This window comes from Macrobrachium rosenbergii, chromosome 42 (assembly GCF_040412425.1).
Source record: "Macrobrachium rosenbergii isolate ZJJX-2024 chromosome 42, ASM4041242v1, whole genome shotgun sequence".
NCBI lineage: Eukaryota > Metazoa > Arthropoda > Malacostraca > Decapoda > Palaemonidae > Macrobrachium > Macrobrachium rosenbergii.
In genome coordinates, this window is record NC_089782.1 from 28,232,195 (window position 1) to 28,246,433 (window position 14,239).

A 14,239-nucleotide genomic window follows, 5' to 3' on the forward strand; every position below is an offset into this window, starting at 1 on the left:
CCCTCCCCTTTCCCTTTGTATACCTTTGCTTAACAGTGTTTATCCCCCTTTCCTATTTCCTTACCCATAAGTTTGTTCTTTCTCTTACCCAATACTCCAGAATATTCCCTTTATCCACTTTCCTATAAGTTTCACTTTCCCTTACCCTCCCCTATCTGCTTTTTCTTACCCAGTGCGTCACGATAATCCTTTTTCAATGCCCAGCTTTCCTACAATATCCCCTTTACCCTAGTTCCCTTTGTCTTAATCCAGTTGCCATAATATTCCCTCTATCTTATTCCAGTTCCCACAATATCCTCTCTACCACAATCCAGTTCCCACAGTATATCCCCTTTACTTAAATCAAATTCCCACAGTATCCCCTTCACTTAAATCAAATTCCCATAGTATCCCCTTTACCTATCCAATTCCCACAGTATCCCCTTCACCTTAATCCAAGTCCTACACTATCCTTTTTACCTTAATCCGATTCCCACACTATGCCGTTTACCTAAATCCAATTCCCACAGTATCCCCTTTAACATAATCCAATTCCCACAGTATCCTCTTTACCTTAATCCCCTTTCCCTTACCCAGTATCCTCATAGTATCTCCTTTAATTTTACCCAGTCCCCCCTCCCATTTTCCTGTAATATCCCCTTTTTCCTCATGATACCCCCTTTCCCTTAGAATATCCCCCTTACCCTCAAAATATCCCCTTTCCCTTACCCAGGCATTCTCACCATATCCGCTTTCCCTTAACCAATATCCTCACAATATTTCCTTTCCTTTGCCTAGTAACCCCCTAATATCTCCTTTCCTTTACCCAGTATCCTCACAATATTCCCTTTCCTGTACCCAATATCTTCATTATATCCCCTTTCCCTCACTCACAGTCCTCACAAGATCATCTTTCCCTTACCAAGTAACCTCATAGTATCCCCTTTCCCTCACTCAATATCCTCTCAGTATCCCTTTAATTACCCAATCCTCCTCAATATCCCCTTTCCATTACCCATCTTCCTCTTAATGTATCCTTTGTTTTACCCAATATCCTCACAATAGTATCCCCTTTAATTTATCCAATATCATCTCAGTATCCCCAGTTACCACCAGTATCCCCCTTACCCTCACAATATCCCCCTTACCTTCACAATATCCCCTTTCCCTTACCCAATATCCTCACAATATCCCCTTTCCCTTACCCAATATCCTCACAATATCCCCTTTCCCTCACTCAGTTTCCTCACAATATCCCCTTTCCCTTACCCAATGTCCTCACAATATCCTCACAATATCCCCTTTCCCTTACCCAACATCCTCACAATATCCTCACAATACTCTGTTTCTCTTACCTTCACCACAGTATCCCCTTTCCCTTACCTTCTGCCCCCCCCCCCCACAATCTTCCCTATACCTTTCGTCATTAAATGCTTTCGTTTCATGTTCGTTGAAGTGTGTGTGTGTGTGTTTGTGTTCGGCTGTTTATGTAATGTCATGACTGGCCCGAATTCTTAGAATTCCTTTGAGAACAATATGGTCTTGTAGTTTTCGGGGTGGTTGGGGCTGACAGGCTGCTTCTGCAAGCAGTCGCTTTTGTTTGCAAAACTGTTTAAGTGAGAGTTCACAAGAAGAGTCGTTTTTGAGGTTATTGTCCCTTCTTACCCCCTTCTTTTGTCTTGGTTTTTTTTGGGGGGGGAATTGGAATGGTTTTTGTTATTTTTTTTTTTTTTTTTTTGTTTTTTGGGGGGGGAGTCTTTGGTTTTTTTTTTTTCTTGTGCTGGGCTTTTGAAATAATGTGCGTGTTTTGTTTCTTAAATTTTCCTTTTTTTTCGTTACTTTCCGTTGTTCTTGTTCAATTATATTTTCAAGCATCGCAGTTATTTTTTTATTTTTATTCACAAACATACACTATGTAATATATGTATACACTATAACATAAAATATATGCATTTATGTACATAAATTTATCTATGTATATATATATATATATATATATATATATATATATATATATATATATATACATACATACATATTCATACATACATATACACACACACACGCACACATTCTGAGTTTATATTTCCTGTAAAAGGAATCTCCCGTCAAGCGACAGAGTAGCGCCTCGACTCTAATAGAAGTATATCCTAATCACATATAATTAGTAGACAACAGATGGCACTGTGCCAAGGTGTGTTGACGAATTTCCCCCCTCCCCCCTTCCCCCTCCCCTTGAAAAATAACCCATTAAATGAAATGGTATTTACACCTGTGACGACAAAGGCTTGGTAAACAATTGACAGTCTAAATGACAGTGCTTGAAATGCAGAAGAGGCGCCGGCTGTGACGTGACAGTAGCGGGCACGTGTAGGGAAAACATACACTTAGATATACTGTAGACTCTTATAATTATTATTATTATTATTATTATTATTATTATTATTATTATTATTATTATTGTTGTTGTTGTTGTTGTTGTTGTTATATTATTATTATTATTGTAGTTAAATTTTATTTTTTTATATTTATTATTATTATGTCATTGTCATTGTTATTGTCATTATTATTGTTAATGTTATAATTATTATTATTATTATTATTATTATTATTATTATTATTATTATTATTATTATTATTATTATAACTTTTTATTTTTGTTATTATTATTGAGAAGTTGAACCCTATTCAGTTGGAACAAGCCCACCATAGGTTCCATTGACTTGAAATTCAAGCTTTCATTTTGAAAGAAGTAACAGAAAGGTAATAGGAAGTACAGAAAGAAATGATCAGTTATTAGAAAAGAAAAATAAATTTAACAGTTTAATAAATAAATAGATAAAAATGTAAGTAAATGGTTAAGATACAAGAATTGTTTCGTGGTAGTAATGCGTTGCATCTTTGCTTGCACTTGTGAGGTTCCAATTGCACAAACTCCTTAGGGATGTTTTGACTTGAATTAAAACCGAGATATTTTTGAAATTCGACCTTTTTTTTTCCCCTGTAAGGTCATAAATCATTCCTGTTGAAGGCTGTGAATGAGGAATATTATGATGAATTAATTATCATTCTTATGAAAAGCCAACGCTTTTGATCGTAACATTCACGTCAGCGGGTAAATTTAGATGAAAATTTAACTGCAGCAAAATATAAACTAAGAAAAATTGTCTCTTAATTGAATGGTGAAAATAATAATATGAGTAAAGCATGAAGAGAAAATACGAAGATAAATACCTTTTATCTGTTTGTTGAAAATATTTACAGATGTTAATTATTAGTGTGTCATGGTAAGAGCCAAAGAAGAGAGTGCCACTTGTATACGAAAGACCTGTGATGCTTGGCACTGTGGGTAATAAGGAAAAGGAAGTGCCTTGGACTGACGTCATAGGAGTCGAGAAATTCTCTCTCTCTCTCTCTCTCTCTTTCTCTCTCTCTCTCTCTCTCTCTCTCTCTCTCTCTCTCTCTCTCTCTGTAGCAGTAAGAGTCGAGAAATTGTCTTTCCTGTAAGATTGTAGAAGGGATGACTTTAACTAATATTTGTCCGTCGGTATAGGATCTCTCTCTCTCTCTCTCTCTCTCTCTCTCTCTCTCTCTCTCTCTCTCTCAAGCTGTCAGAGTCTAGAAATCGTCTTTCCTGTAAGATGGTAGAAAGGATGAATTTAACTAATAATTGTCCGTCGGTATGGGATTCTCTCTCTCTCTCTCTCTCTCTCTCTCTCTCTCTCTCTCTCTCTCTCTCTCTCTCTCTCTCTCTCAACCAGATAGCAGTTAAAGTCGAGAAATTCTCTTGTTGTCAAGTATATAGAAGTAAATGAATATAGCCCCTATCTGTATAGGAATCTCTCTCTCTCTCTCTCTCTCTGGGAGTTACATCTGCGACCACCGAGGCTTTTGTGGACGCCCTTTACGTAAGGCGTTGTTTCTTGCGCTTTTGTGGGCTGTTGTGCTAAATCTAATGCGAGTGGTTCCTTGGTTATGTTTGTACTTTAAGATGTGGGTTTGTGGCAACTGTGGTAGGAGAAGGAACTTTGATCCTTATTAGTAAGGGCTATAAGGTAAATTTCCTTTTTACTTTATTCCCTTTTTAATATATTTATTTGCCTGTACCTCCTGTTACTTTGTAATGTACGCCGTATTCTTTGTAAGCTTGAATTTCAAGTCAATGGGCCGTATTGTGGGCTTGTTTCTTATGAATAGGGTTCATCTTCCGTATAATAATAGTAATATTTATGATGATATGCATAAATGTCATAAGGTCTCATTTTTGGAAGAGTGTATAGTGGGTTTGTATTTTTATTTTTATTTTTTTTTTTATGTGGTTTTGTTGCAACATGGTAGGAGAATGGAACTTTGATCCTTATCATTAAAGCCCATAAGGGAAATTTTCTTTTTACCTCGTCCGATTTTTACGGTATTTATACTTACGTTGAATGTCATATAGATTTACTTGTGTTTTTTAGTTACATTTTCAGGAGCGTAAATACTGAAAAAACTTCGCTTCAGAATTTTTATGAGAATTTGTACCGTGTTTTAGAATGATTATTTTTGCAAAAATGAATATGAGTGTCGGAATTTTAATGGGGATTTATACCTAATTTTACAATTTTATCATTGTTTAGCATTTTTATTTTTACAGGTATGAATATTATTGTTGCATTTTTAGAATAGTAAATACTGAAAAGAATTCGTTTCAGAATTTATGAGAATTTAAATACGTTATTTACAAGCTTAACATTGTTTAGCATTTGTATTTTTAAAAATATGGATATGAGAGTGTCATTTTTCTGAGAGTAAATACGGAAATAACTCTGTTCCGGAATTTTTCTGGGAACCTCAGTATTTTTATTTTTACAAAATTAAACATTAGAAAGTCTTGCCGTCTATCACTTTAATATTTTTTATATTTACAAATTTGCATATCTTCCCTCGTCTCTATCCTTTCGTATTCACGAATTTCGAAATTATTCATTTCGAAACGCGCAAATACCGAGACGAAATCTTTCATTACGAACGCAAATACCCCGGAGTTGAATTCCGAAGACGCATCGTAGCCACTGGAGATTCGTATAAGCGGAAAACAGGCTTTGGGGCCGAGCGCTTTACAGTTCGGGAATATCGGTTCTCGGGAGTTTGTGCTGCGGAACGCCAGTCCGGACATTGAGTCGTGTACTCGAGCGAGGCGCTTTTGTTTCTCTCTCTCTCTCTCTCTCTCTCTCTCTCTCTCTCTCTCTCTCTCTCTCTCTCCTGATAAGACTTCTGTCACTTCTCATGCGATACAGAATATTTAAGACTATATCTCTGTTTTGGAAGTGTGGTTTTTGAATATCTCTCTCTCTCTCTCTCTCTCTCTCCACTTCTCATGCAATACAGAGTAACTAAAACTCCCTACTTTTGTTTTGGAAGTGTTCTCTCTCTCTCTCTCTCTCTCTCTCTCTCTCTCTCTCTCTCTCTCTCTCTCTCTCTCTACTGAAATTAGTCGAGAAATTCTCTCTTTTCTCAAGAGAATAAAAGGGAAGAATATAACTTCCATCTGCCTGACGGTATAGGATCTCTCTCTCTCTCTCTCTCTCTCTCTCTCTCTCTCTCTCTCTCTCTCTCTCTCTCTCTCTCTCTCAAGGATACTAAAATTAGTCGAGAAATTCTCCCTTTTCTCAAGAGAATAAAAGGGAAGAATATAACTTGCATCTGCCTGACGGTATAGGATCTCTCTCTCTCTCTCTCTCTCTCTCTCTCTCTCTCTCTCTCTCTCTCGATGGAAAACCGATGAGAAGAAATCGCATTTGAACAGCGCACCAGAACGCGTCTGCATCATCAAGGAATGATTTGCTCTCTCTCTCTCTCTCTCTCTCTCTCTCTCTCTCTCTCTCTCTCTCTCTCTCTCTCTCTCTCTCTCATGTCGTCAACATATGAGAACCAGAAAACGCTTCGAATCTTCGATTTCTTCCCCAGTTCTTTTTTTTTCCGCTTCATTTTTTGGACGAATGGAAATCGTCAGAATGTGGAGTCCAGCACAAAAGGAGAGAGAGAGAGAGAGAGAGAGAGAGAGAGAGAGAGAGAGAGAGAGAGAGAGATTTTATTTTTCCCCCCTCTCCCCGAAACGCATTCTCCGTTGAAGAGGTTATTCCCATTCATAGGATTTTATGCCAAACGATGAACGGAGAATATCCCGAGAGAGTTGGACAGTTGGAAAATGAGTTTTTGTTTTACAGCTGCAGTATTAGGTCCTTAGTTTTCCTTGTTGGGCGGGGGGGGGGGTGGAGGTTGTCCAGGGGAGGTCCACTGACCCTTTGGATTAGTGTGTCCTAGAGTTTGGAAAAAAAATTTTACAAAAAAAAAAAAGATCCGGTTTTGTTCATTTTCCAAAATCGGGAATACATCATCAGATTCTGTGCATTTTTAGACGCATTGCATTGGTAAATTACTAGGTTCTAAAAGAGAAAGTATTCTATCTTAAAGTATCTTCAAACTAAACAAAACTCTTTTTAAACTTGTAAAAAAAAAATTCTTTCGGTTTTGTCCATTTTTTAAAAGCCGGAATGCATTTTTGGTGTCAGTGCATTTTTAGATGCATTGAACTGGTAAAGTAACTAGAATCTGTAAGAGAAAAAGTATTGTATTTTTAAAATATATTCAAACAAAATGAATATCTTTTCAATATTCTTGAACAAAATCTTCCGGTTTTCTTATTTTTTTTTCTTTTTGAAAATCGGGAATGCACTCTTAGTGTGAATGCATTTTTTAGATGCATTGCACTAGTTAATTAACTTGAATCTGTAAGAGAATAACCATTGTATTTTTTATATTTTTTTCAGACAAAACACATCTCTTTTAAAAATTAAAAAAATAAAATCTTTGGGTGATATTCAGTTTGTTAAATCATGAATGCATTTTTAGATGCACTGAATTGGTAAATTGCTGGAATATGCAAAAGGAAAAACTACTGTATTTTAAAATTATCTTCAAACAAAACACACCCTTTTAAAAGTAAAAAAAAAATGAATTCTTGTGTTTTGTCATGTTTTAAAATCGGGAATGCATTTTTAGTGTGAATACATATTTTAGATGCATTCACACCAGAATATATAAGATAAAAACTACTGTGTTTTTAAATTATCTTCAAATAAAAATATCCCTTTTAAATGTTTATTCTTTTCTTTTGCAGGTTCGTGTTCAGTTCAAGTTACAAGGGATAATGCCATCCCAAGTTGTTCTTCTCGAAGGTAGTATGTTAAACTTTTAAGTGTATATTTTTCTCTAGGTTATTTTCAGTCCAAGTTATAAGTGATATTACGATCAACAGTTATTCACGAAGGTAATATATTGAACATTTACCATTAAAAGTGTCGCATCGCTACATATCACTAATGAGTAATGGAGACCTAAATTGCAAGCGCTTGTTAAGATCAATGGTGCTCTGCCTCATCTATTGCTTTTGTTTATTGTAGCAATTGTTTGTATTTTATGATCGTACTCCACAGAAAGTTCACAGAGGGATATGACGCTCACGACCTTTTGCGTGTTGTTTTGATACCCAAAGGACACGAAGTCCTTTGTAGCATTTTTATTTATACGTCGTTTGGCTGTATTCAGGTGGCGCTGGATTGTACACGTTTAATGTTTTGAAGTCGTAATGTCTTTTATTAATGGTCTCTGATGATGTACACATTGCCTGGTTGTTGTCGCTGACACTTTTGAGTGGAATCGAGTATATGTTTTCTAGATTCAGATATGTGTTCTAGACGTCACCCACACTGGTTGTTATCTCTAGTTATTTTGAGTGAAATCGAGTATATTTTCTAGATTCAAATATCTGTTCTAGATGTTGCATACACTGGTTCTTATCTCTAGTTATTTTGAGTGAAATCGATGTTTTCTAGATTCAAATATGTGGTCTAGATGTCACCCACAATGGTTCTTATCTAGTTATTTCGAGTTAAATCGAGTATGTTTTCTAGATTCAGATATCTATTCTAGATGTTGCACACACATACTGGTTCGTATCTCTAGTTATTTTGAGTTAAATCTAGTATATTTTCTAGATTCAGATCTATGTTCTAGATATTACACACACGCTGGGTGTTATCTCTAGTTATTTCGAGTAAAATCGAGTATATGTTCTAGATTCAAATATGTATTCTAGGTATTACAAACACTGGTTGTCATCTCTAGTTATTTTGAGTGAAACCTGGTATATTTTCTAGATTCAAATATCTATTCTAGATGTTACACACACACACACTCTGGGTGTTATCTCTAGTTATGTTTAGTGAAATCGAGTATATTTCCTAGAATCAAACATCTATTCTAGATTAAGTGAACGTCGTGTATAGGGCTGGCTTAAGCCCATTTCACTACCAGTTCAAAGTACGTCTAATAATTTTTTATTCTTTGTTGTTATTAGTGAATGGAATATAAATTTGATAACCTCGTATATGACGCGGGTCAGGCTACGGTTATCATTATCTAAGTTATCATTATTTAGGTTATCATTATTCTTTCTGTGTTTCCCTTTACCTTCTCTTACTTCCTAATGAACATCATATTCTTTGGAAACTCGAATTTCAAGTCAATGAAGAAGAGGAGGAGGAGGAGGAGGAGGAGGAGGATTGTTTAAATACCAGGTATAGGTACAGTATTCTGTCTGCTGTAAAGAACTCGTCCGTTATGGCCAGTATTATGGTAATGTATCATCACCAATTAAAATGATAAATTTAATGATGATATGTTCTTCGTTACTAGCGAATGGAATATAGATTTCATCATTTCTTGTTTGACACGGGTCAGTCTATACGATAATCTGCCGTTAACAGTGTTTAGATACCGGTTAGGGAAACAAAATGAGATTATTTTCGAGAAAACTCTATGGTTAGTTTTTAAGATATGGCGTCCCGCTTTTATCAGGGAAAGGTCCCGAACTCGGTTACATCTCGGGAAAATGCTACCGGGTATAATTACAGTATTCTATTCTCTGTAGAGAGCTCTTGCCTGTTTTGGGCAGTCTTGTGGTATACCAGTCTCCTTTCGGTACACATAGAAGTGCCTAGAATAAATAGACTGGTTCTCTGTTCTCCGCAAATGATGTGTCCTTTATTCAGACCACGCTGTCGCCATTTGAAGTACGTGATCATTTTGAAGTTCTCGAATCGTCGATAAATCGAGGAAAATCATAATGCGTTCGCGGACTCACACAGGAAATGCAGGAAATAATTTATGTATAGACCCCGTTTCCGGTCTTTTAAAACCTTTTTTCCACTCACAGCTTTCCTTCTAGTGCTGAATGACCTCGTAGGTCCCAGCGCTTGGCCTATGGCCTAAATTTTATATTCCAGTTCTGATTTATGTATAGAAACCCCCACCCTTGATGGAAGTTTATATCGCGGACGTCTCCTTTCTCTCTTTGGGTCTTTGTTCCCGGGGGCTTTATCAACATAAAAGTTCACAAGAATGGAATTCTCTCTCTCTCTCTCTCTCTCTCTCTCTCTCTCTCTCTCTCTCTCTCTCTCTCTCTCTCTCTCCCGTGCTCGGTGCCATTGCCGGCCGTGGTTTTACAAGTGATGAGAGAATGTGCCATTTCCTGTGTTTGGTACCGTCTCTCTCTCTCTCTCTCTCTCTCTCTCTCTCTCTCTCTCTCTCTCTCTCTCTCTCTCTCTCTCTCTCTCTGTGCGTGTGTGTGTCTTACCCTACACTATCTCCTTTATAATGCCTCTTTGTTTATATATGTATTTATTTATTTCTGTATTTTTGATGAAGCCATTTGATCTTCTGCCATGACTCTGTTTTTCCTCTCAAGTTTGTTTATTTCTTTCAGAATGTGATGATTCTCTCTCTCTCTCTCTCTCTCTCTCTCTCTCTCTCTCTCTCTCTCCATCCAGGGCTTGGGACATTTATTAACAAATTCTAGATTGTGAGGCCAAGTCTCTCTCTCTCTCTCTCTCTCTCTCTCTCTCTCTCTCTCTCTCTCTCTCTCTCTCACATCCAGGGCTTGGGACATTTATTAACAAATTCTAGATTGTGAGGCCGAGTCTCTCTCTCTCTCTCTCTCTCTCTCTCTCTCTCTCTCTCTCTCTCTCTCTCTCTCTCTCTCTCCATCCAGGGCTTGGGACATTTATTAACAATTCTAGATTGAGAGGCCAAGTCTCTCTCTCTCTCTCTCTCTCTCTCTCTCTCTCTCTCTCTCTCTCTCTCTCTCTCTTTCATGACTCGGTATATTTATTGACACATTCAAGATTGTGACGCCAAGTATCTTATATTGCACCATAAAACCTTCAAAACCACGATGTACAGTCCCTGTCACTCGTGTGTAAAAGTCATGACCGAAGTATACACATTGTCTTAAGCGTTCCTGTCTTTTCGTACAGTTTTTAAATACCAAAATTTATTATTTATTTGACTTAATCTCATTTAATAGCTGATTGTTATTGTTAATGTAAAGATAAGCAAAAGCGACAAAAGATCCCATGAGCATATCCCGGAAACGACAAAAAATGCCAAATTTAACCGTGGTCGTTTCTGTAGACAATACAAATCGATGTTTTTTTTTTTTAACCAGCTGCGAACTTCTCTGTAACCCAACGAACTCAGTTTAAGGTCTTGATACTTCTTGACACCAATGACTCAAATATATATATATATATATATATATATATATATATATATATATATATATATATATATATATATATATATATATATATATATATAAAGACCTGCGTTTAAAATCTCAATTTCAAGGGATGTCTGAATATTGGATGTAGGTAAATTTCTTGAATAAATTCCTGACAGTAAATTTCATATCTGTAAATTTCTTGAGTGATTTCTTGCATTAAATTTCATATCTGTAAATTTCAGGGACCGAGTCCTAAATTGTAATCACAATTGGAATTCTTAATTTGTAATCATAGTAGGAATTCTTAATTTGTAATCATAATAGGAATTCTTAATTTGTAATCATAATAGGAATAGTTCCTGCTTTAAGGCAAATCTAAATTCTTAAAAAATAAAAAACAATATTTAATCAAATAAAGATGGGTTTTAATCTCGTACGACGACAGACAGAGTTAACATCTGTCAGTCTACCGGTCATTGTATACAGAGTTAACATCTGTCAGTCTACGAGTCATTTAACACCTGTCAGTCTAGTCTAGAGGTCATTCTATTCAGAGTTAACTTCTGTCAGTCTACGGGTCATTCTCTACAGAGTTAAAATCTGTCAGTTTACAAGTCATTCTATACAGAATTAACATCTGTCAGTCTACGGGTCATTCTATAGAGAGTTACCTTCTGTCAGTCTATAGGTCATTCTATACAGAATTAACATCTGTCGGTCTACTTATCATTCTGTACAGAGTTAACATCTGTCAGCCTACAGGTCATTCTATAAAGAGTTAACATCTATCAGTCTACGGGTCATTCTGTACAGAGCTAACATCTGTCAGTCTACAGGCCATTCTATACAGAGCTAACATCTGTCAGTCTACAGGTCATTCTATACAGACCTAACATCTGTCAGTCTACAGGTCGTTCTATACAGAGGTAACATCTGTCAGTCTACAGGTCATTCTATACAGTTAACATCTGTTAGTCTACGGGTCCTTCTATACAGAGTTAACATCTGTCAGTCTCAGGACATTCGATACAGAGTTAACATTTTTCAGTCTACAGAACATCCTATACAGAGTTAACATCTGTCATTCTACTGGTCATTCTATACAGACTTAACATTGTCAGTCTACAGGTCATACTGTAGAGAGTTAACATCTGTCAGTCTACAGGTCATTCTATACAGCGTTAACACCTATCAGTCTATGGGTCATTTTATACATAGTTAACATCTGTCAGTCTACAGGTCATTCTATACAGCGTTAACATCTATCAGTCTAAGAGTCATTTTATACATAGTTAGCATCTGTCAGTCTACGGGTCATTCTATACAGCGTTAACATCTATCAGTCTAAGGGTCATTTTATACATAGCATCTGTCAGTCTACGGGTCATTCTATACAGCGTTAACATCTATCAGTCTACGGGTCATTTTATACATAGTTAACATCTGTCAGTCTGCGGGTCATTCTATACAGCATTAACATCTATCAGTCTACTGGTCATTTTATATAGAGTTAACATCTGTCAGTCTACAGGTCATTCTATACAGTGCTTTACAGAGACACGAGGTGGATAAAGCTACTATTACTGGCTCAACGAGGAAGTGATTTATTGTTGCCTCCTTTGTCTCCCCTTCTCCCCTCTCCCCTCCCCTTCTCCCCTCTCCCCTCCCCTCCCCTTCTCCCCTCTCCCCCTTTTCACCAGGCTTACTACCTGCTTTTAAAAGGCACTGTGCTTGATGGAGGAAGGACTTGTGCTGCTCTGTGGTTTGTTGGGGTAATAAGTTTGCTTTCGTGTTGTTGGGCAGTTGCTTTGTGGCTTTCATAGCTTAGTTGGCTTGAATGAAAGGGTTTGTGGATGTTAGCTTTTAGCTTTTATAGCAGCTAATAATCATGAAGGCTTTCATGTTGTACATCAACGTTAGTTCTTTATGCACTGAGTGAAGAGTAGGTGGAAGTGTTACAGCAGTGTTGTAAATTGTTTTCTATTCTTTTATATTTAATGTATAATGAATGTGTAGGGATTTCTGTACTTGCCGTTATCTTTGGGTTGTTTTGTTAACGGACCTAAGGACTAAAGTATATTAGGAAATATTCATTGTTAACATGGTACCAGTAGTAACTTGCCGTATTCCCGTCTTTGTAATATTTTCGTAATGAAACCAAAGAATTTTTGCTGTTATTACTAATGAATTATCAGCGGTCGTGAACTTTGCCCAATATTAACCGGAAACAAAACTATATGACCACTCCTGTACCGTACGTGTATCAATTAAGAAATTATTCATGGTACGCGGGGTGAGAAATTTCTTTTCCAGTACGACACCATATGGCACCATGGCCAAATAATGCAGCCTTCGGCTCATGTTCGCAAGATCCGTAGATGTTCCCTGCCTCCTGCCCAGCAGTTAACTTAGCTGCAAATGGGTACCATCTTCCGTTAGGCTTTGGAAGTGTGGCATAGGGATAACCACTTCATTCTTGGGTTGTAAGCTAAGTTCAAAATGGGGAAATACAATTGTAAATATGACAGGACCTCACTGAAGAAGGATGGTATCTGACGGAGATTTTCTTTTCAAGCTTTCAAGGACTGACTGTCCCCATCGTCCGGTAGCAGTACAATTGTGCAAGTGATCAAGCTGAATTATCTGACCTGGAGGTGGATTGGTTTAGGAGATTTTGCTCTGTACATTTGTGCAGGTGATCAAGCTTCATTGTGAGCGTGTATATATATATATATATATATATATATATATATATATATATATATATATATATATATATATATATATATATATATATGTATATATATATATATATATATATATATATATATATATATATATATATATATATATATATATATATATATATATATATATATATAGTTTGTATGTATTGATGTACAGTATATAAAGGTCACGATAGTACGTGCATATTTTGAATGAAGATGCCTTGGAGTTCATGAACACAAGGAACGAGAGAGTTAGATTGAAGCCACGCAAGTGACGAAACTGAGAGCAGTTAAGAAAATGACAGTTATTGGGCCGGATTATTTATAAGGGAGTGGTTTGGTATGCGGGAGCCCTCTACTACTTCTCCTTTTGGACACATTTCGTGAGAGAGAGAGAGAGAGAGAGAGAGAGAGAGAGATGAAGAGCTAGCGGTGAATGTAATCCTTCCGAGTTGATTGACGTTAAGTGGTGGTGAATGATATTTATATATCTCACCATTTCTCTCTCTCCCATTTGCACATTGTACACTGCCAAGGAATCTCTCTCTCTCTCTCTCTCTCTCTCTCTCTCTCTCTCTCTCTCTCTCTCTCCACTTCTCCCAGAGCGGAGGAATTGTCTTAGACACTTTAAGGATACGAAAAAAATACTTTGTTGTAGTATTCAAAAGTAGCAAGACTTTCTCTCTCTCTCTCTCTCTCTCTCTCTCTCTCTCTCTCTCTCTCTCTCTCTCTCTCTCTCTCTCTCTCTCCACTTTTCCCAGAGCGGAGGAACTGTCGTAGACACTTAAAGGATACGACAGAAATAGTTTGTTGTATTATTCAAAAGTAGCATGAATCTCTCTCTCTCTCTCTCTCTCTCTCTCTCTCTCTCTCTCTCTCTCTCTCTCTCTCTCCCCACTTTTCCCAGAGCGGAGGAACTGTCGTA

At 36.8% G+C, this 14,239-nt stretch overlaps 1 protein-coding gene across 17 annotated transcripts in view; it reads left to right on the forward strand.

The window, feature by feature from the left end:
• The window catches only part of LOC136828121 (protein draper-like), a 321,250-nt gene that overhangs the window by 144,843 nt on the left and 162,168 nt on the right, over positions 1–14,239 (forward strand). The window contains exon 2 of one of the 17 annotated variants that reach the window (XM_067085901.1): positions 7,142–7,199. The exons of the other annotated variants lie outside the window; for them this stretch is intronic. The gene's annotated coding sequence lies outside the window, so the exon portion shown is untranslated. The remainder of the gene's footprint in view (positions 1–7,141; positions 7,200–14,239) is intronic. 17 annotated transcript variants of the gene reach the window in all.